Here is a 23,197-nt window from a genome sequence, read left to right as displayed (position 1 = left end):
AGATGTGAGGTGGGAGGCAAGGCTGGGGAGGGGTCTGCAGCTAGGCTGTATGGAGCCCACCACCCTTGCTTGGGAAGGGGGTTGAAAGGAAATACATTCTTGGGTAAAGGGGTGGGGGGGTGGGCATCCCTTTATAGAGCAATAAGGGGAAGACAGTGCTTTGGGAGAATTAAATTCAATATATGTTTATGGAATTCTCCAGAAACAGAAAGACGTGGGAAGTTGAGAGAGGGGAGGAGGCCACATGAAGGACTGCCACGTTCTAGTCACACTTCTTGGGAGTTCTCCGGGTGGGAATAGTGAGCTAGCCAGGGTGTGTCCTGTCCTTGTTCCCTCACCAAAATCCACAACTGCCCCTGGTGAGACAATGTGGAGAGACCACGAGGGCGGCCACGATGGGAGGAAGCGCCAACAAAACACGACAGAACGTATTCTGGCAATCAGTTAGAGGTCACGAGCACTCATGAGTTTACTTCCAGATGAGTACTAAATGATAAATTTACGAAGATAAAGAGGTGCTTTACACTGATTTTGGGGACAAAGAAATTTTGGCATCTTAACGCACAGAATCAAAATGGGCACTGTCTCCACAGGCCATCCGGATAGCCGACTGTGCGGTCACGAAGCATTCTAGATGATGTTAAGAGAATGAGAGGGAAAGTGTGTTGGGTCAAAATGACCTGCTTTATTGAAACACAATAACTAAACCATGACTGACTCTAATTCAAAATTAGATGACACAAGCTATGATTTTCTCAGAAGAACCATTTTATTCTTTGATTTTCTTTTTGGGGGACAACAAGGAAAATTTTAAAAAAAGGTTTTTTCTTTCCCCAAGGCATTCATTCTACATTTAGGTGGCACTAGCTCTTCATTTCGAGAGAGAAGTGTGTCCTGGGAGCCCAGAATTTCATCCTCCAAATGTGAATGAATAGCCCATTTCTTTTAAATTGCAAACAAGTTACTTGCAGCTTTCTCTAGTTTCTTGAGAAAAATATCCAAGTAATTGTCATCTTTATTATGTCTTTCTTTCTTATTTATATGCCCATCGAAACAAACAAGATTGTATTTACATTCATTCAGCAAGTATTTATCAAGTGCCTCCCTGCCTCAGCTACTGCGCTGGGGAGCCAGTGGTTTAGGTTCAATGAGGAAGGCAAGGATTCGCACCCCCCACCCGCCGCCCCCATCTCGAAGGGCATCTCGAAGACGGACACAATGAAATAATTACAAATGCAAATGTAACAGTTTTTGCAGTACCAGCAAGCTCTACCCAGCCCAGAATAAGGCCTGTTTAATCCCAACAGAGGGAGCTGGGAAGAGATTAAAGGAGAAGGTGACATTTAAAACAGTCTTGATGGAATTCACCAGCAAACAATGCTTCAAAGGGCATTCTGGGCAGAGGGAGAGCTTGAACAAAGCCTCAGATGCGGTCTTGAACCTGTTTTACCCAGGAAGCGGATTTCAGTGTGGCTGCAGTACAGAAATATTTGGGGGGAGTGAGAGATCTGCTATGTTCCTGGAGAGAGATACCTGCATCCTGGACCAAAGCAGAAGCTGTTGAGAGATCACGAAAGAGACAAATTCAAGAAATACTTCGGGGGTCTGGAGGCAAAAGCAGAAAGAACGCTTGATGCATTTCATTCCTAGAAACATATCTGAGGTGGGACCTGCAGGACGCATCTTTCAATGAAAAGAAATCCTTTAATTCATTTCCAACGAGGGAATTTTTTATTTGGAGTAATGTCAGTTTGGGCTCAATAAAGGAGAAAAAGTCACTGTGTTGATACGATTCATAGATTTTGTTCTAAAAGAGAGGGATGTAATTGAAAGTACATTCTGGGGATCCAATCAATACTGGACTTGGGTAATAAAACCAGAAGGGGCTATCATTTCCAAATTATACTTCAGTGATCTTTCTCCAGTTAAAATGGCCAGAAACCAGAAAACCTAATTAAGATGGGGGAGAGAAAATGAGATTGCAGATTTACAGGAGATGAAGATTTATTGAAACTCAATGATAATCAGGATAAACTAAGAGGTTAGAATAGCTCTTTAATTAAAGGACAATATACCATTCTTTGTTTTTAATTGTTCAACAAAGATGAAGAGATACCCAGTTCTCTCTCTCTCGGGCAGATAGATAAATGCTTACCAGCTCCTGTTTATGGTTATAAAATGACACCCATGGCTGCAGTGGACATCAGTCTGCTTTTCTGTGGCCTCACAAAACAAGTCCCTAACCTCCGCTATGGGGAGGCCATCAATCCCTTCAACCTCATCTCATTCCTTCCTGTGAAGACCATAGCTGCTGCATCACCAACCGGCAGGATGCCTCCTGCCTGTGTCTCCAGCCGTCACACCCTGGGTTCTAAAACCATCCTTGCCCCAGGTCTGGTAGGGCAGGGGATGCAGAAAAGCCACAAAGCCCATTTTGTAGACAAAGGAAAAGAGAATTTTTACAGCGAAGTGCAGGAATGCATTTTGGGGCTGGGGCTGGGGCTGAGAAGACGAGTGCAGCTAAGGTTATACTACAACTAGTCACATTACAAATATATTACAATAACTAATTACATTACTAATAATTAAAGCAAATTTCTTCCAACAGTCCACGCTGGCCCATTTGCTACACTGGCCTGTCACTTTGAGTGGACAAAGGTATCACGGAGACTCTGGAAATCAACTGGCCTGGGAAGTATTTCCTAGGTCAATGATAAAATAATAGCAACCACAACGATGATGACAGGATATTGGCCGCAGTTAATATACGATGCCTCTAATATTCTGCTGAGCACTTTCTATGAATTTGCAAGAACTCCGTGAGGGACACACCATTCCTACTGCCGTTCCTACTGCCAATTCACAAATGAGAACACAATGGCTGACAAAGGTTTAACATCTTGCTCAAGGTCACACAGCTAGAAGTGGCTGAGTCCCAGCTCTTGGCCACTATGGCTCTACTAAACTCTATTATCCTTTATTATACTCACCACTTACTAAAAAAACTCAATGAACTGTAATGCATGATGTTCTAATTAATTAAATTTAGATGGCTTTGCTCTGAAATTTACTGGTAATCTTGCTTAGGTCTATCTCACCTCAGGAAAGACAATATACTCACATAATTGTGCCTTTGACTGGCAACCGAGAGTCTTCTGTTGCACATCATGACTTGTCTCCTGTGGGATGTCTTAGCCTTCCCCATGGAATTCTTTTTTTTTTTTTTTTTAAAGATTTTATTCATTTGTTTGAGAGAGAGAGAACACAGAGGAAGAGTGAGGGAGAAGCAGACTCCCCACTGAACAGAGAACCCGATGCGGGACTTGATCCCAGGACCTGAGATCATGACCTGAGCTGAAAGCAGATGCCTAACGACCCAGCTACCCAGGAACCCCCGACCAGGGATTTCTTAACCCATCTTTCTGGAACCAATTCCATTGCCATCCAATCTACGAAGGGTTTTTCCCTCACCACCACTGCACAATGGTTTTTGGGGGGATAAAATATTGCCCATATTTCAGATTTTTCAGTTCACAGAGTAAACCTCAGGTATTTCCGAATCAGACACACAGATACTGTGTTGACTTTGTTAAGTTCTCCAGAATTTCCTTCCCCATAGGTTTCTGGTTAAGAGTGGGCCACAAGAGATTTGCTCACATGAGATCTGGAGGTGAAAGTGAAGAGGAGCCATTTAAGGAAAAAACAAAACCGGGCTTTATCTTGGAACGATTTGAGATGTGCAGAGCCTTTCTGCCTTTATGTCGGAAGGTTGGGGCGGGTTCTCCTGTGGCTCCCACACAGGGTTGTCTGTCTGCTGATGCCCTCCTTGCTGCAGGGCCGCCGTGGGTCTGCTGCGGCTCCCCTCTGTCCAGACCCCCCTTCAGCTTCTCCAGCTCCTGGGTCAGGAGTGTGTTTGCTCTATGACAGAGGCACCGGCTTCTCTGGTGGGACACCTGCTTCACCAAGGTTGGAGGCAGGAGAACAGACTCGGTCCCCGTCTGTCCTCGTGGGTTCCAGTTAATGCTCACGAGTTCCACCGTGTGCTCACGGGACTCAAGTCTTCCTTCACATTCCCCCACATCCCCACTCATGCATCTGTACTGCCCAGTGTCTGCCCAGTGGACTTCATGCTCCCGCACGGAATGGAAGACAACAGCTCTGCACAGTTTAACCAGTTCTGCAGTCATGTTCGACTCAAATCCCTGGGGCACCTGGGTGGCTCCGTGGGTTAACTTTCTGCCTTCAGTTCAGGTCATGATCCCAGAGTCCTAGGATCAAGTCCTGCACTGGGCTCCTTGCTCAGCGAGCCTGTTGCTCCCCTTGCTTGTGCTCTCTCTCTCTCTCTATGACTAATAGATACTTTAAAAAAATTTAAATCCCTAAAATCAATCATATATATATATGTGTGTGTGTGTGTGTGTGTGTGTGTGTATAAAATCTCCATTTGTGGTTTTGCTTCTCTCTTTGAGCCGTATCTGATAGATATGAAGGGGATGAAACCTTGAATCAAGTGAAAACAATACTTTTGGATGGCAAGATTTCATGCAGATGATTTATTCACACCCAGAAGCCAAGATCCAGGAAGGGAAAGACAGAGAGTGAAAAGGGATCATGGAAGCAGAAGAAATGAAAGTAATTTGTGATACTATGACACAGTTCTCCTTCCTGCCAGGCACCAGGGCAGGTGATGGAAAATATAAAGAGCAACAATAACCCTAGACCTTATAACCCTAGACCTTATAACTCAAGACCTTATAACCCTACACCTTATAACCCTACACCTTATAACCCTAGACCTTATAACCCAGGGAGGGGGAGACTGTTCAGGAACTGTAATGAGACAAGTGCAACCAAAACGGCAGGAATAAAGTACTATGGGCAGACAGAGGAGAAAGTCATTCATTTTGTCTGAGAGGGCTGGGAGGGTTCTGCATATGAGGTAAAGTAACACTGACACTGGGCCATGAAGAATGACTAAGAAATCTGCCAGTTCTGGGGCGCCTGGGTGGCTCAGCCAGTTAAGCGTATGCCTTTGGCTCAGGTCATGATCCCAGGTGCCAGGATCAAATCCCGCATCAGGCTCCCTGCTCATCCAGGAGTCTGCTTCTCTCTCCCCTCCCTTGCTGGTGCTCTATTGCTCTCTCTTTCTGTCTCTCAAAATGAATAAATGAAATCTTAAAAAGAAAACAACAGAAATTCACTAGTTGAGGGAGTCTCAAACTTTTGCAGGCATCAGTACCAAATGGATTAAATTCAGGAAGAAATGGATAGTTACAGGGCACTATCAAACCCATCACATGCAAACCTTTGTTGAATGAATGGTTTCTTTAGCTTTCCTAATGTGTCGTTTTTGTAGGAAAGAAAGTTGTGTTCAGTGGAAAACTGCACATTATCCAGAGACCAGTTATCCCATCTACTGCAGCTAGTTTCGCACTGTGAACCCTAAGTAAGTGAGAGCAAGACAGAATCATTCCCACCTACACACAGGCTCTATTCTGTCTGGCGGAAGCTCCACTGATTCCCCTGCGAAAAAACCACTTCTGCTTCCATTTGCTCATTTATTCATTCTTTCAGTATTGCTTATCTATAATTCAACACTGTTGATCTGTAAGTTTTTTAAAAATTCTCTTTGAACTGGTTAGAACATCTGCCTGGTTCCCTCACTGAATAACGACAATAAAGTCTGTAACACATGTTCATTTTATACCTGTATGACAGTCATGAATTTGCCAAATTCTAAATATTATCTGTTAACAGTTTCAAACTCTGAAGGAAAAGCCAATTTTAAAGCTAAATATATTATACTAGAACATGGAAAACTATGGGAAGCTACCCAAATTCTTTCAAAAGTAGAGTATTTCTCATACTGAAAACTGATGAACACGTCTCCAAAATATATAGAGATTAATTTTATTTCTGAATAAAAAGATATCATCTCTCATATTTTTGAATAGGTATTTGAATATTTTAATAAATATATTTAAAGATTTATTTAAGACAGAGAGAAAAAAAAAACACATGCATGAGCAAGCACAGTCCCAGCTGAGTGGGGAGGCCCCCCGCAGGGCTCAATTCCAGCACCCGGAGAGCAGGACTGTCATGACCTGAAGCCAAGACCTGGATGCTTAACCGACAGAGCCACCTGGGTGCCTCAGGATAAGTTTTTTAATTTTAAAAAAAATTTTAATTAATATCTAATGTATTATTTGCCCCAGGGGTACAGGTCTGTGAATCGTCAGGCTTGCACACTTCACAGAACTCACCATAGCACACACCCTCCCCAGTGTCCATAACCCAACCACCCCATCCCTGCCCCTCACCCCAGCAACCCTCAGTTTGTTTTGTGAGATTAAGAGTCTTATGTCTCAGAATAAGTATTTTTGATATAAAACTTCATCAAGTTTTATCTTTACCCAAAATTACTAATTCTTTTTTTTTTTTTTTAAGATTTGTATTTATTTATTTGAGAGAGAGAGAGAGATCACAAGTAGGCAGAGAGGCAGGCAGAGAGAGGAAGGGAAGCAGGCTCCCTGCCGAGCGGAGAGCCTGATGCCGGGCTTGATCCCAGGACCTTGGGACCATGACCCAAGCCGAAGGCAGAGGCTTTAACCCACTGAGCTACCCAGGCGCCCCCAAATTACTAATTCTTGATTGTTTTTATATATCCATAGTTATGCCTTTAAACAAACAAAAAAACCCAAGACAACAATTATTGCTGTCTTTGGATCTTATAGGTACGTCTATCGAGTGGATCAGACAGATCTCTTGGCTGTCTTCTCTATACATGGATTGATCATGAGGGAGCCTGTCCAAAACACGCCAGTAGCTACTTCAATAATTTTCTTAAATGACCATTGTTTAAGGAATATTTAGCCAAATTTGTAAAAACACATGGAGTTTTCAAAGTGTAGTCAGTCTCTCAGTGAACTACGAAACCACAAAAATGTTTTCTGATCAATTAGAGAATGTGAATCAGGAAAAAAGTTACCCAGCCACAGGTTTTATTATTTTTTTAAAAGATTTTAAAAAATTATTTTAGAGAGAGGGGGAGAGAGAGAGAGAGCACATACATGGGCAGGGAAGGGATGGAGAGAGAGAGAAGCCTCAAGCAGACGCCCCCACCTGAGTGTGGAGCCCAAGTCGGGGCTCGATCCCATCACCCACAAGATCATGACCCAAGCTGAAATCAAGTCAGACGCTTAACTGACTGAGCCGCGCAGGTGCCCCTCAGCATGGATTTTAATATCAACAAATTTGGTCTTGGAAGAGCTTGCCACCTAGAATTTACCCTTTACTGAATTTAGTTCATATTCAAAACGGAAGTCAGTGCCTTACTCTCATCTTTAAAACCTCGGTTTTGCCAACTGTAGTTTGGCAGGCAAGTGACTTTTTAGAACAAAAATATCTCACAGTTAGAGATTGCAACTGTAGGGAATAAAATTCGGAATAAATGAATAAGAAGAATGAACCACAACTAAGTATGAGTTATTTCAGAAAAGTAAGGATGGGTCAGATATTTTTAAAAAGATATACATATTTAGTTTTAGAGATGGGGGAGTATGGGGAGGGAGAGAATCTTGATCAAACTTCCTGTTGGTCAGGGAGCTCAATGTTGGGCTAGATCTCAGGACCCCGAGATTATGACCTGAGCCAAAATCAAGAGTTGGATGCTTAACCAACCGAGGCATGCTAATAAACTTCTTTGTTTTCTTTCGTTCATCTGCCTTTTGTCACCCCAATTTACAGGGTCCCAGGTAAAGAGCTTAAGAGGGTATAAGAACAAAGATGTTTTCCTCCTTGCAGTTTCTACACCCATTCCTGCTGGGGGTGGGGGAGGGATGGGTGGCTGGGGGATGGACATGGGGAGGGTATGTGCTATGGTGAGTGCTGTGAAGTCTGTAACCTTGGTGATTCACACACCTACCTGTAGCCCTGGGGTAAATCATACAATAGGTGTTAATAAAATAAAATTTAAAAAATAAAATACCAATGTTTATTCATAAAATAACAAAAGTAGCAGCAGCATTAAGAAAACCAGGAATAGTAAGCTATTTCCGTTTCTTTTTTCAGTAAGCTCTTTCCTTAACATGAACTTAAAAAAGATCTTTCTAAAATCAATAGCCGGGTCGGGGGTGCCTGGGGGGCTCAGTCATCTGGGCATCCAACTCTTGGTTTCAGCTTGGGTGATGGTTTCAGGGTCCTGGGATGGAGCCCCGCGTCAGGTCCCTGGCGGGGCTGGAGTCTGCTTATCTCCCTCTTCCTCTGCCCCTCCCTGACCTCATACCCACTCTCTCTCTAAAATAAGTAAGTCTTTATAAAAAAATAAATAAAAACAACAGAACCATTCGTAACCATGAAACCATAATAAGGCATTCGCATAAAATCAGGAACAAATTAAGGGGGACTCCTTGAGTGCTTACTCAGTGATGTTGTGGAAGCTGTGGGCAGCACGGGGACACACCACGAGGCCCACGGGCACGACACTGGGGAGCAGGAGGCAGGACCCCGTGTCCCTAGCCCTCAGCTCCCCGGTGCGCAGGGCTTGACTGAGAAACTGTCAGATGTGACACGGAAGGGAGCCAGCGGCCGGATGGAAACCAAACGTGCGGACACCCCAGCTCCCCGGCCGGCAGGAACGACCACGACACGAGATGGACCAGGGGAGAAGCCGCTCGCAGCGCCCAGTGTAACGTCTGAAGGAGGAACGTTGCTGGAAGGTAGAAAGATCCCGACACACGAAGAGGCGGTAAAAAGCTGTTGGTTCTGTGCAAACTGCTCAGGGCAACGTGTCTCTACACGGGGTCGAGGGAACAACCCCTTGATGGTCATTAAAATGCAGACTCCTGGGCTGAACCCGGACTCAACAGAATCACGGGAGGCGGAAGGGGAGGTTTTCAAGAAAACGGTTCTCACCAAGCTCCCCGAGGGACCCCGACACACGAAGGGTCAGCGACCCCAGCTCTGTGAGGTGCCGCAGCATCTCAGTCCCACCCCAGCGCCGTGTGCGGTGGGAGTCCACGGGGGCTGCAGATGGTAAAGGACATACGTGCGGTACATCATACACTTCAGCAATAAAAATAATGTGATTTTTTGACAAAAAGCAACAAACAACTTAGCTGAAGGGTCTGAAGACAGATTCCTGTTTTAAGTTACAAAAGTAGATTAGTTTTCACGGGGCAATTACTGCATCATCAGGAACTGGCTGCATCTTTTAAAACCCAACACGGAAGCTACGTTTGGAATGATTTGATGCTCCACACAAGAGAGACAACTTGACTAGGGAGGCCACAGGTACATGTGTGTAAAGAGTAATTATATTACTTAAAATGAGGTTAAAAATTGTTTATTTTTATTTTGTTTTATTTTATTTTTATTGGTGGGGGCGGTGGGCAGAGGGAGAGAGAAAGAATCCTAAGCAGGCTCCACGCTCAGCATAGAACCCAATGCAGGGCTTGATCCCACAACCCTGAGATCATGACCTGAGCCAAAATCAAGAGTCTGATGCTTGGGGCGCCTGGGTGGCTCAGTGGGTTAAAGCCTCTGCCTTCAGCTGGGATCAAGCCCCGCATCAGGATCTCTGCTCGGCAGGGAGCCTGCTTCCTCCTCTCTCTCTCTCTCTCTCTCTGCCTACTTGTGATCTCTGTCTGTCCAATAAATAAATAAATAAATAAATAATCTTAAAAAAAAAAAAAAAGAGTCTGATGCTCACTGACTGAGCCACCCAGGTGCCCCAAAATGGTTTTTTGTTTTGTTTTGTTTTGTTTTGTTTTATGATCAGTCAGGTGCACACCCAGAAATCCACGGGGAGAAGTCTGGAAGTGAAAGACATTGATTCTACTCACAGGTCCTCGCAAAGGGAGCTACAGCATTCAACTCAGGGGGTGCCTGGGAGGATGCGCAAGGAGTGGGCTCAACCAAGCAGGTGGGGAGCAGAGAGGGAAGTGGGGGGAGAGGGAGAATCCATGTGCAAGTGCCTTAATTGGGGGTCAGAGGTGAGGGCACAAATACAAGAAGGGAAGGCATTTCACTGGTTCACTTGACTGTCCCTAGGTCACAGTCAGGGGAGGGTGAAAAGGGGTGCCCGTGGCAGGCACCAGCTTTATCACACTGGTGCACCCGGCTGTCTGGGCAAGGGGACTCGGAGACTGCTGGCAGGGATGCTGAGGCATCAGGAAAGTATGACGTTTTTAGAAGTTAGATGCAATCGATCCTATGATGCCTCCACATCATTAACAATAAAAATGGGACGGACAACGCTTGCCTCTGGGCTGTGGAGATGTTAAGGGTGAGTGGGACAGCTTGACTGAGCCACTGGAAGGCAACCTTTGATAAAGGTGACAGCTCAGAAATGTCTCATTGGGCATCTGATGACAATAAGTGCAACCAGGCACCCTCCTCTATGGGCAGCAGCCAAGAGAACAGACCAGGTAGCTCTGATTTTAAGGGGATCTGTTGGAAGGTGTTGGTTCCCTTATGAGCGATCTTTACCTTCTGGCCCATTCCTCATGGTCTGGCCTGTACCCGCCCAGAGTTAATCATGTTGAACAGCAAGAGGTACCCAAATGGACAAAGCCCTCCATCCCTGGCTGGTAAAGGGTCAAGGGCCAGTCTGTTAGCATCTGGGTTAAAGACCCGTGGATTTGTTGCATCAGGGACCATGTTTTGTGCAGCCTCTGAAGGATCTGACAGGGCTGCTGCAAGGTGCTGATTGGCAGTTCAAGGTGAGTCTGCTTGGGAAAGGCGGTTATGCTAGCGCCGGGGCCGGCTGCTCCTGGGGTGACAGCGAGTGCTATCACGACGGGAACGAGGGCTGTTTTGCCCGGTGTTCCTGGGTGGATGGAAACGGGAAAGTACCTGGTGGGTAAAGAAGCACGGGAGTCCCCAGCGCAGGCTCTGTGCCCTGGGGTAGGTTCGAATGAGAGAGAATGCAGGGGAGAACCGACTCACGCAAAAGTTCTGGGTCTATGAGTCTGGGCCCCAACAGTACCCGGAGGTGTCACTATTTAGAGTACAATGTGCCTGTGGAAAGAGGTGTTGTGCTCAACCCCAGGGAAGACGCTTGCCGTGGTCAAGGTTGGAGATATAAGGCAAGAGCTTATGGGGGAAACCTGGGGGAGGGGCAGGTAGGAAAAGGAAAAGGCATCAAGGAGTGGGTGATCCTCTCCCCCGGGGGTGGGGTGACAGATACGAGGCAGGGGCCTCCTGAGGAAAGCAAGAGTCTCCACCATTTCAGTAACCTGTACCAGATTTCTCCTGAGGCATGGAAGTGTTGGGCGTGCAGAGATCAAGGAGTATACGAGAACCATGGGCCAAAGCAGACAGCAAACTCAGGCAGAAAAGCAAAAAATATCCTGTGTCCACTTTGTGCCATAGGAGGGGCAGGTCCTATGTGTCCCCGGGGTGGAGAGTTTAGTGTAAAAAGTGAAGTCACCTCCAATTTGGTGAAGTCTTGGACTGGAATGACATCGTCTGGGGCCATGTCATCTCCAACTGGGAGATTCTGGGCCAGAGCAATGCTGTCTGGGGTGTGGGACTGGGTCCCACCTGAGTGGGTCTCCAGACTGTAAACCAGCAACGGCGCCCGGACCAGCAGGAACCAGACCAACAGTCAGCCGAACGGGGATACGGTCACACCTGCCATGGTGTTTGTTTTAGTTTTTGGTGAAAGTTTAGGTTCAAATGGGCCCCCATCACAGAAGCAAGCTTTCTGGCAGGTGGGATAACGTATGGTCAGTGAGTCCCACGAGAGTATGTGCCCTTCTTCTGGCCTCAGCCCTGAGATGGGGATAAGATTGAACTTTTATAAAAGTAAGTTGCGGGGGGGGCTCCTGGGTGGCTCAGTGGGTTAAGTGTCCGCCTTCGGCTCAGGTCATGATCTCAGGGTGCTTGGATTGAGTCCCGCATCAGGCTCTCTGCTCAGCGGGGGGTCCGCTTCTCCCTCTACCTCTGCTGCTCCCCCTGGCTCCGGCTCTCTCTCTCTCAAATGGATAAATAAAATACTTATTTAACATTTTTTTTTTAGATTTTATTTATTTATTTGAGAGAGAGACAGTGAGAGAGAGCATGAGCGAGGAGAAGGTCAGAGAGAGAAGCAGACTCCCCGTGGAGCTGGGAGCCCGATACGGGACTCGATCCCCGGACTCCAGGATCATGACCTGAGCCGAAGGCAGTCGTCCAACCAACTGAGCCACCCAGGCGTCCCTAAAATCTTTATTTAAAAAAAATAAGTTAAGGCCTGGGGCAAGATAGAGAACTTCAATTTGTTGTACTCGTATTTGAAAAGAACACCGTATTTCTCTCAACTAAACCAAGTATCTGGGACCTTCCATGAACATTTTATCGACTACCTTCTTTCAAGAGTCCGGCATTATGTATTCTGAAAAGTGAAAATGTGTGTCTTGCTCCAACCAGCGATGTCTGTAACTCTGAAGGGGACAAGGAGTGTCCTGGCAAGGCTGCGTGTTTGTGGCCTTAGTATACGCTGAGGAATGCGTGATTTAGAATTAGATTTTGGCGCTCTGTGAGGCAAGAGATTTCTCAACTATCTTTCTTGAAGGAGCTAATTTTTAGGCAATGACCCAACAGTTTATAATAAATGTGAGGACTAGGCCATAACCTGCCGGGGCGTCTGGCGCTAAGATGACCACCTGACATTTGGCCACGTATGTTGTTGTTTCTCAGGTCCCATCCTTTACCGGGGACGTTCTGGTGAAGGGACAGAAAGTAACAACATTCCGCTGACCTCCAGCGCATGTGAGGCCTGGCCGTGCCATCCACACAGGACGTGAACTCCTAGGGCTTCCCTCAGTCAATCCGGAGAGGTTCTCCAAGTAGCCCAGGGCGCTGGGGGAGTGGCGACCTCTTCAGCACCCTGGCCTCTGGCGGGAAACTGAGGACCGGGGAGCCACCTACTCCTGCTGATGGAATATGCCAGAGGGTCCGGGTGTGGCTCCTTGTTGTCTTAAGGAGACCTCAGCGGACATAGCAAGGGTGTTGTTTTAACCCAAAGCAGAGGGTGCGACAGGGTACGGAGGGCCCCAGGCTCAGGGTCTGTGAGAGTCTCTATTGCCAGGAGAGCCCAGCGGTAGCCAGTCACTCGGTGTCCCGAGGGAACACAGCAGGAGACGGAGAGGGCGATTTCCTCAGAAGCCCGGGGGCAACCAGCGGCCAGCACAAGGACAAGTGGCCCAGAGGCTCCAGGAGCATGGGAAGAGGCTGCCCAAACCTCTATGGTGAAGGAGTTTTTGAAGACACGAATGGGAGTGCCTGTTGATTTTCTTACGTTTTCCCAGTTTATTTACTCATGTAAGGAATCTCTAAGCCCAACGTGAGGTTCGAACTCACGACCCCCGGATCAAGAGTCCCACGCTCTGCCGACTGAGCCAGCCAGGCACCGCCGCTGTTCAGTTTAATTCAGTAACATTGGTAAATGAGGAGTATGCAGTGGCCACGACCCAGAAAGCACCGGATGGTATTAGACTCAAGTGTCATTAATATGTGTATCAAGTGCGTCTTCTTGAAAAGGACGTTATCGATTTAATGACCTGGAGGACGGCAGATGCCCGCGGGGTCGGAAGGACAGTGTGGTGGTGAAGCTGTGGAAACACCCCACGAGCCGCTGAGAAAAGGCATCTGGTGTCCCTTCAGGGGCAGGTGCACCGCAGCTGACCGAGCGGCCCGACTGGAATGCGTGAGCCGCCCTGTGAGAGCAGAAGCTGACGGTGGTCGGCTGAGCACAGTCAGTACCTTCAAGCACGCTGGGTGCTGGGTGCTGGGTGCAGGGCCGGCGGGCATGGCCACAGCACCAAGCTTTAGTGCTCCACCAGGAGGCCCTGTTACTTTCCAAATTTAAGAACAGGCAAAATTAGACTGTCAAATGGATAGGCAGAGGGGATAATCACTCCTGTATGTGTGAGGTTTTATATAATGAGTTTTAATCTCTGAAGGTCCTATTTTAAGTTATTTGGGGCCAAATTAAGAATCTTAACTGGGATCCATGGGGTTCCATTTACCAAGCCAATTTGTAAAATGCCCAAAACTTACGTTAACTTTAATTTATTGTTCATTATATTCGAGCATCTCTGTCTAACATGGGATATTTTAGGTCAGTGAGTGCTATGACTGTGGGAAATTAAGGCAACCTACAGTTAAAGGGATGCATACTTATTTCCCCTCTCTTTTATATCGAGTTCCTTGTAAGATTATCAGGACATATGTTTACATTCAGTAGGATGGAGGCACCTGGGTGGCTCTATCCGGTAAGTGTCCAACTCTTGGTTTCAGCTCAGGTCACGATCCCACAGTCGTGGGATCGAGCCCCGCATCAGGCTCTGTGCTCAGTGTGGAGTCGGCTTGGGATTCTCTCCCCCGTCCCTCCTGCTCAGTCTCTCTCTCAAATAAGTAAATAAAATCTAACAAACAAATAAACAAAACCCTCAGTGGGATGCCCAGATATAACTCTAATTTGAGCCCCGGTATTAGACCCAAGAAGTTTGTCAATCGGTACATTTTAGCAAATGTTAAAATTAATGAAGCACGTGGACCGGAGAAGCACGGACGCCGACTGGCACCTGCCAGTCCCCGCGGAAACTCCTCGGTCTGGGCTCCGCGTTCTCGCCCCGGCCCCCCTGCTCCCAGCCTCTCCCTCTCCCTTTCTCGTCTCTGAAATAACTAAGTACATAAGTAAAATCTTTAAAAAAATAATAGCAACAACAAAAGAAATTCTTCAGTCTATAAAAACTATCTAAATTTTGGATTCCAATTGGATCAAATTATAGAAACTTGTTTTATGTTAATTATACACAGAAATACTTTAAATTTATTTTTCCCTATAGTTAGGGTTTTTTTTTTTTTTTTAAGGATTTTCTTTGTATATTTGGCAGAGAGGGCAAAAGAGGGCACAAGCAGGGACAGCGGAGGAAGAGGAGAAGCCGGGTGCCCGCTGACGTGCGGCTTCGGCCCCGGACTCTGGGACCATAACCTGAGCGGCCGACGGAGGCTCAGCGGAGAGGCCCGGCGCCCCTGTTCTTGTGGTGCGCGTGCGTGTGTGCGTGTGTCCGTGCGCATGAGTCCGTGTGTGTGCGTGTGCGCACGTCTGTGTGTGCGCGTGCGTCCGTACGTCTGTGTGCGCGCGCATGCGTCCGTGTGTGTTCACGTGTGTGTGCGTGCGTCCGTGTGTGCGCACGTCTGTGTGTGCGCGCATGCGTCCGTGTGTGTTCACGTGTGTGTGCGTGCACGTGCTTACGCGAGTCACTCAGGACTCGCACTGGGTCCGCTCGGCGGCGTCTGCTCGGCACAAGAGGCTGAAAGTACTTTTCCCTTCCGGTTCGCGGTCCGTCAAGGTCCACTTTCTCCCCCGCCCCGCCCCCCCCGCCCCCCGCTGTTTTTCCCGCGTTTCAGGCTTTCAGCCCCAAAGCCCACGACCTTAGTTTTGTGTCCGACTAGAAAGAGGCCGGAGGCGGCGAGGGTCTCCGGGCAGCGCGCCTGCGCCGTGGACCCCCCACGCCCACCGCCCCGACCGAGGGTCCCGGGCGCCGCTCCCGCCCGCCGTTTGCTTCCACGGAATCTTCGAGGCGTTTCCCCTCCGTGTTCGGTTGTTTACGGACAAGTTCCTGGGGGTCCCAAGACCTCGGAGCGCCGGGCACGGACCCGGACATCGGCGGCCCCAAAGGAGCCGAGAGCGTCCTCGCGTTCGGGGGGGGGGGCGCCCCTCCTCCCGCGCCCCTTTCCCGGGTTCGCCCCGAGCCCCGGCGTGCAGGGCGGGCCCCACGGGACTCCACGGCGTCCGCAGCTGCAGGGGCGCCGCGAGAAGGGGCCGCCACGCCAGGAGCGGGGACACCAACAGGGCCCCTAGGTGGACCCCGAAGCGGGGGCACCGGACACAGGACGGGACGCGGGTTACTCTCCTGAGCGTCACCCATGGACACGGGGCAGCGCGGACAGTCACCAGCGCGCACGGGGAGGGGGGGGCGCTGACGCCCGCGACGCCCTCCCGGGACCCGACGCGGCTCCTCCGACGGCAGCGGGGCGGGGGACTCAGCCGGGAGGCCGAGACGTCCCGCGGGGTTTCCCGTTCGTGCTCGGGGCCCCGCGTGAGGAGGGACAGTCACCGGCGCCTCCACCCCGCGCGCGCGACCCACGGCGTCTCACCGCGAAGGTGCGGGCGAAGGCGGGAGACAACGCGAGGACGCGCGGGGACCGCCGGGGGGCCGGGGAGCGCAGCGGCGGGAGGGGCGGGGACTCGGCGCGTCCCAACGTCCCCAGGTCACCGTCGGGGGACGTCCGGCCTTGGGGGAGGAAAGTCGGGGGAGAAGCCCGGGGGTAGGGGGGCGTCGGGAGAGGCGGGGGGGGTCCTGTCGAGCAGCTCACAGTCCGCGAACACCTGCGAGGAGGCCCCGCAGCCGCCCATCGGACGCGCTCGTGGGAAGGGCCTCCCCGTCGGAAAACCGGAAGCGCCCGCACAGACCGCGACCGAGGGCCGGGTCGCAGGCTCCGCCGTGAGGAGCAGCCGCGGGTCTGGACTGACACCACCGCGGCGGCGTCGCGGACGCTTCTACCGACAGGACCCCTCGAGGTGGCCCGAGCGGCGCACTGTGCAAGGGCCGGCTTCGCCCCCGCCGCCAGCCCTCGGCGGCCTGCAGCGCTCCGGCCCCGTGAGGAACACCCAGAAGGTCTCCCGAACGCGTCGGACGTGCGGGAGTCGCCGAGCCCACCTCCGCTTGCTCATGACCGCGCTGACCGCACCGACGTGCGGAAAATCTGTCCTAAAATGGGGAAAACGCCCTTCTACCTAGACCCTTACGTCATACCCGTAGGTACATTCCAGGTGAAACAGAGTCGAGTGTAAAACCTGAAGCTGTAACATGGCTGGGAAACTTAGGAAAATATTTCAGGCACGGGCTGGAGAGGGAAGCACAAAGGGGAAAAATTCACAAGAGAAATACTGATATCCTTGAGCACACACGGCCCAAGTTTTGTAAAATTAAAAGGTAAAGGACAAACTGGGAAAATACTTATAAGCAGCATGACAACGGGCTAACATTCTTCGTATGTAATGACAGTGTCAATAAGAAAACAACTAATGTGTCAAAAGAAAAATGGGCAAAGGGCTTGAACAAAGATTTCACAGAATTACAAATGTCCATAATAAGTACATAAGAATGTTGTCAACTTGCCCAACAACAGATGGAATGAAATGTAAAAATATTGAGTTTCCATTTTACTCCATCCAAGAGGCAAATGTGTGTGTGTGTGTGTGTGTGTGTGTGTGTGTGTTTAAATGATATAAACTTAATGCGGGTGAAGATGTAGATAAATGGGTACACTCTATACCACCAACAATAAACGAGCCAGGACCTATTACACATTCTGGAAAACAATATAGTCCTAAGTAGAAAGAAGCTTAAGAAGGCTCCTATCTTTCACTTAGTATTTATACTCATAGAAAGTACACTGAGTTGAACTGCATCCTCTTCGAAAAAGACAGTCTAACCCTTGACTGTATCTGGAAACAGGACCTCTGCAGATGTAACAAAGTACGGTGAGAAGATACGTCACACATTTAGGGGGGACCCCAAGTCCAATGACTGGTGTCCTTAAAAGGAAAGGACACAGAGACACACTCAGGAAAGAAGGCCATGTGAAGACTGGAGTGATGCTACCATGGTCCCAGGAGCTCCGGGAGCCACGAGAAACCAGAAGAGGCAAGGACAGTGTCTCTCCCCAGGGCCTTCAAAGGGAGCAAGGCCTGGCTGACACCCTGGTTTTGGGTGTTTGACGTCTGGAACAATAAAAGAATACATTTCTGCTCTTTTTTTTTTTTTAAAGATTTTATTTATTTATTTGACAGACAGAGATCACAAGTAGGCAGAGAGGCAGGCAGAGAGAGAGAGAGGGAGAAGCAGGCTTCCCGCTGAGCAGAGAGCCCGATGCGGGGCTCGATCCCAGGACCCTGGGATCATGACCTGAGCCGAAGGCAGAGGCTTTAACCCACTGAGCCACCCAGGCGCCCCATTTCTGCTCTTTTAAGCCACTAAGATTGTGGCAGCTCTTGGAAACTAATACACTATGGAAACAACCATTGATCTAAGGAAAGGTTTATATGTAGAGATGTTCATCTTTGCATGATTTGTAACGGCAAAAATTAGGAAAAACTTAAAGCAATGAAAATAGAGGAAGGGTTAAATAAGCTAGAATATACCTATAGTATATTGTACAGCCATTAAAGAATGTCTTTTGAAGAATTGCAAATGCCACAGGAAAATGTTTACAGCATACAAACAGAAAATTCAGAATACAAGAAGTGGAAGTACCATGTGACCCCCCAAATGCACATGTGTATAGGATGTATGCTTATGTGTATGAACAACCCTGACGGGTAACAGGAGAAAAAGTCCCAAATGGAAAACATCACATAAAGTCAACAGTATACTGAAAGAAAATAAAACCATGACCCAGGAGAGTTTATACCAGGAGATAGATAATTATTATTGTCAATGTAATGTAATATGTCAAGAAACCGAATAAGAAACACCCTAAGAGAATATTGAAAAGATAACTAATAAGATTCAGTGCCCATCCCTTACAAAATACCTAGGAAAATTAGAAATAGAAGGATTCTGTGAGGGGTGCGTGGGTGGCTCAGTTTGTTAAGTATCTGCCTTCGGTTCAGGTCATGATCTCAGGATCCTGGGTTGGAGCCCCATGTCGAGCTCCCTGCTCAGTGTGGAGCCTGCTTCTCCCTCTCCCTTTGTCCCTCCCTACCATTTGTGTTTTCTCTCTCTCTGCTCTCAAAACCAGCTGAATGAATACTGTTACCATGATTATTCACACTGTCTTGGCAGTTTTTACTAATTAGTAAGACAAGAAAGAGAAATAAGGGGTCTAGTTATAAGAAATATAGAGGTAGAGTAATAACTCTACTACAAAAATAGGATCAGAGAATTAATTAAAACATTACTGGAGTTAATGAGAGTTCGTATAAAGGGTTGGATAAAAGATAAAAATTCAAATGACTTTTAATTATACAGAAAAAATGGAAACAAAAGATTTTTAATAGCATTGAAAAACCATAAAATATCTAAGACTATCCCCACAAAACTCTGTGACACACACACAAAACTTAAATAAATGTTCCTGGAGGGTTAATTAGAGTACTGTGAAGAAAGCCACTCTTGCCACATTAATTTAGATATATCCAGAATTCAATTAAAAAAACAACTCAAGGGGATTAATTTGGAATTTGACAGTATTTCTAAAGTTCATCTGGAATGAAACACATTATAGTCGAGACACAACCACATATAAGAATTTGTGCTTAAGAACCTTTTCTAAAACCTATTTAATAATCCTGAAGGAAGTTAGTTTTATTTGGAGATTTCACAAAATAAGTCATTCAATGTCTGCCTGTTCTTTCGGCTATTAAATTAATAAAAGATTAGCATTCATTACTTTAGAGACTTCAAAACTGAAGGATATTTCCTTTAAAAAGTTGTTTTATTCTGCGTGTTATTTCTTTGCATTTTATTCCTTTTTACCCTGGTTAATTTCCTCTAAGGAATGTGAGCCCCTCCAAAGTTTTGTGGCTATTTAAAAGTACCCCTGGTACTTCTAAATCTTTTAATTTACTGATGCAACTTTATTTTTTTAAATCATTTTTTAAAATTTATTTTCAGCATAACAGTATTCATTGTTTTTGTACCACACCCAGTGCTCCATGCAGTCCGTGCCCTCTCTAATACCCACCACCTGGTTCCCCCAACCTCCCACTCCCCCACCTCTTTAAACCCTTCAGATTGTTTTTCAGAGTCCATAGTCTCTCATTGTTCACCTCCCTTTCCAATTTCCCCCAACTCTCTTCTCCTAACTCCCCATGTCCTCCATGCAATTTGTTATGCTCCACAAATAAGTGAAACCATATGATAATTGACTCTCTCTGCTTGACTTATTTCACTCAGCATAATCTCTTCCAGTCCCGTCCATGTTGCTACAAAAGTTGGGTATTCATCCTTTCTGATGGAGGCATAATACTCCATAGTGTATATGGACCACATCTTCCTTATCCATTCGTCCGTTGAAGGGCATCTTGGTTCTTTCCACAGTTTGGCAACCATGGCCATTGCTGCTATGAACATTGGGGTACAGATGGCCCTTCTTTTCACTACATCTGTATCTTTGGGGTAAATACCCAGTAGTGCAATGGCAGGGTCATAGGGAAGCTCTATTTTTAATTTCTTAAGGAATCTCCACACTGTTTTCCAAAGTGGCTGCACCAACTTGCCTTCCCACCAACAGTGTAAGAGGGTTCCCCTTTCTCCACATCCCCTCCAACACATGTTGTTTCCTGTCTTGCTAATTTTGGCCATTCTCACTGGTGTAAGGTGGTATCTCAATGTGGTTTTAATTTGAATCTCCCTGATGGCTAGTGATGATGAACATTTTTTCATGTGTCTGATAGCCATTTGTATGTCTTCATTGGAGAAGTGTCTGTTCATATCTTCTGCCCATTTTTTGATATCTGTTTTGTGTGTGTTGAGTTTGAGGAGTTCTTTATAGATCCTGGATATCAACCTTTTGTCTGTACTGTCATTTGCAAATATCTTCTCCCATTACGTGGGTTGCCTCTTTGTTTTCTTGACTGTTTCCTTTGCTGTGCAGAAGCTTTTGATTTTGATGAAGTCCCAAAAGTTTATTTTGGCTTTTGTTTCCTTTGCCTTTGGAGACATATCTTGAAAGAAGTTGCTGTGGCTGATATCGAAGAGATTACTGCCTATGTTCTCCTCTAGGATTCTGATGGATTCCTGTCTCACGTTGAGGTCTTTTATCCATTTTGAGTTTATCTTTGTGTACGGTGTAAGAGAATGGTCGAGTTTCATTCTTCTACATATAGCTGTCCAGTTTTCCCAGCACCATTTATTGAAGAGACTGTCTTTTTTCCACTGTATATTTTTTCCTGTTTTGTCGAAGATTATTTGACCATAGAGTTGGGGGTCCATATCTGGGCTCTCTACTCTGTTCCACTGGTCTATGTGTCTGTTTTTATGCCAGTACCATGTGTCTTGGTGGTCACAGCTTTGTAGTAAGGCTTGAAATCAGGTAATGTGATGCCCCCAGTTTTATTTTTGTTTTTCAACATTTCCTTAGCAATTCGGGGTCTCTTCTGGTTCCATACAAAATTTTGGATTATTTGCTCCAGCTCTTTGAAGAATACCAGTGGAATTTTGATTGGAATGGCATTAAAAGTATAGATTGCTCTAGGCAGTATAGACATTTTAACAATGTTTATTCTTCCAATCCAAGAGCATGGAATGGTCTTCCATCTTTTTGTGTCTTCTTCAATTTCTTTCATGAGTGTTTTGTAGTTCCTTGAGTACAGATTCTTTACTTCCAGACTCTTTCTATGAAGCCACCATTACGCTGATTCCCAAACCAGGCAAAGACCCTACCAAAATGGAAAATTTCAGACCAATATCAGTGATGAATATGGATGCTAAGATTCTCAACAAGATCCTAGCAAACAGGATCCAACGGCACATTAAAAAGATGATCCACCATGACCAGGTGGGATTCATTCCTGGGCTACAAGGATGGTTCAACATTTGCAAATCAATCAATGTGATAGAACAAATCAAAAAGAGAAGAGAGAAGAACCACATGGTCCTCTCAATTGATGCAGAAAAAGCATTTGACAAAATCCAGCATCTGTTCCTGATGAAAACACTTCAAAGCATAGGGATAGAGGGAACATTCCTGAATGTCATAAAATCTATCTATGAAAAACCCACAGCAAATATCAACCTCCATGGGAAAAAGCTTGCAGCCTTCCCGTTGAGATCAGGAACACGACAAGGAAGCCCACTCTCACCACTCTTGTTCAACATAGTATTAGAAGTCCTAGCAACAGCAATCAGACAACAAAGAGTAATAAAAGGTATCCAAATTGGCAATGAAGAAGTCAAAGTCTCTCTCTTCGCAGATGACGTGATACTTTATATGGAAAACCCAAAAGACTCCACCCCCAAACTACTAGAACTCATACAGCAATTCAGTAACGTGGCAGGATACAAAGTCAATGTTCAGAAATCAGTGGCTTTCTTCTACACTAACAATGAAAATATAGAAAGGGAAATTAGAGAATTGATTTCATTTACTATAGCACCAAGAACCATAAGATACCTGGGAATAAACCTAACCAAAGAGGTGAAGGATCTACAACTTTATTTTTATCGTGGCATAAAAGCAGGTTGGTAGAGTGAAAGAGAGATCTAGAATTCAGTCCCAGCTCTGCCTCTATTGGACTGTGTTCTAGTTTATTTTTTGGATAAGTAGACTCCTATGCCTACCTGCCTCCTGTCCTTGCCGTGAGGTTACCATCACTCAATTATTGCCTAGCACGCAGCTTGGCACATCCTAGACATGTAGTATGATTTATGCAAATTACATACTTTTCAAGCTTCCCTTTCTCTTTATTTTCACTGGTTTGCTTATGTCACCATTTACTTTTTTTAAACAAGATCTATTTATCAATTTTAGGGGGAGGGGCAGAGGGAGCCGGACTCCCGGCTGCGCACGAGCGGAGGCAGGGCTGCACCGCACGAGGCAGGGCTGTACCCCAGGACCCTCAGATCAGGACCTGAGCGGAATTCGAGTTGACGCTTAAACGACGGAGCCACCCCGGCACGCTCTATGTCACTCAGCGTCACGCGCCGGGTAGACCACGGCTGTTCACACGTGCGTGTCCCGGGCTGGGCTGTGACTTCTGAGAGCGAAGGCGCCGTGTCACTCCCGGGCCCAGCCCAGGGCTCTGTCTGCGCCTCGGATGCAGCCGGAGAACCAGCCGAGCAGGGAGGGAGGGAGGGAGGCAGGAGGCGGCGCCGGCGCCCGAGACTCGCGCCCCGTGTGTGCTCCGGCGCCCCCGGGGTCTCGCCTCGGGCTGAAACCCTGGGACCTGGAGGACGCGGCGCCGCGGACGCCCTCGGGAGGAGCCAGACCAGGCCGCAGCGGACGGGTTCGCGACGGGCCCGACGCCCGCTACGACTTGGGTGAGTCCGGCTGGGGCTCTCGCTTCTTCGCTCCGGCCGCGCCCGTGGGACGAAGGTCAAGACGCAGAGACCGACGCGCCCTAACAGCCGCCGCAGCCGCACCCGCTCCGCGGCGGTGTCCGTTCTGCCACATTCGGTCGGGCCGTGTGCGGGGGGGG

The 23,197-nt window shown here is 47.4% G+C and overlaps 1 protein-coding gene and 1 non-coding gene across 3 annotated transcripts in view; both read right to left on the bottom strand.

The window, feature by feature from the left end:
• The window catches only part of TMEM150C (transmembrane protein 150C), a 78,247-nt gene that overhangs the window by 31,955 nt on the left and 23,095 nt on the right, over positions 1 to 23,197 (bottom strand). The gene's annotated exons all lie outside the window — the stretch shown is intronic.
• On the bottom strand, positions 13,320 to 13,392 carry TRNAK-CUU. Its single transcript has one exon. It is a non-coding gene; the product is annotated as a tRNA-Lys (tRNA).

This window comes from Lontra canadensis, unplaced genomic scaffold (assembly GCF_010015895.1).
Source record: "Lontra canadensis isolate GAN:19392208 unplaced genomic scaffold, GSC_riverotter_1.0 scaffold1, whole genome shotgun sequence".
NCBI classification, from domain to species: domain Eukaryota; kingdom Metazoa; phylum Chordata; class Mammalia; order Carnivora; family Mustelidae; genus Lontra; species Lontra canadensis.
Note: the sequence above shows the minus strand (reverse complement) of the source record. Positions and strands in the feature narration are given on the sequence as shown.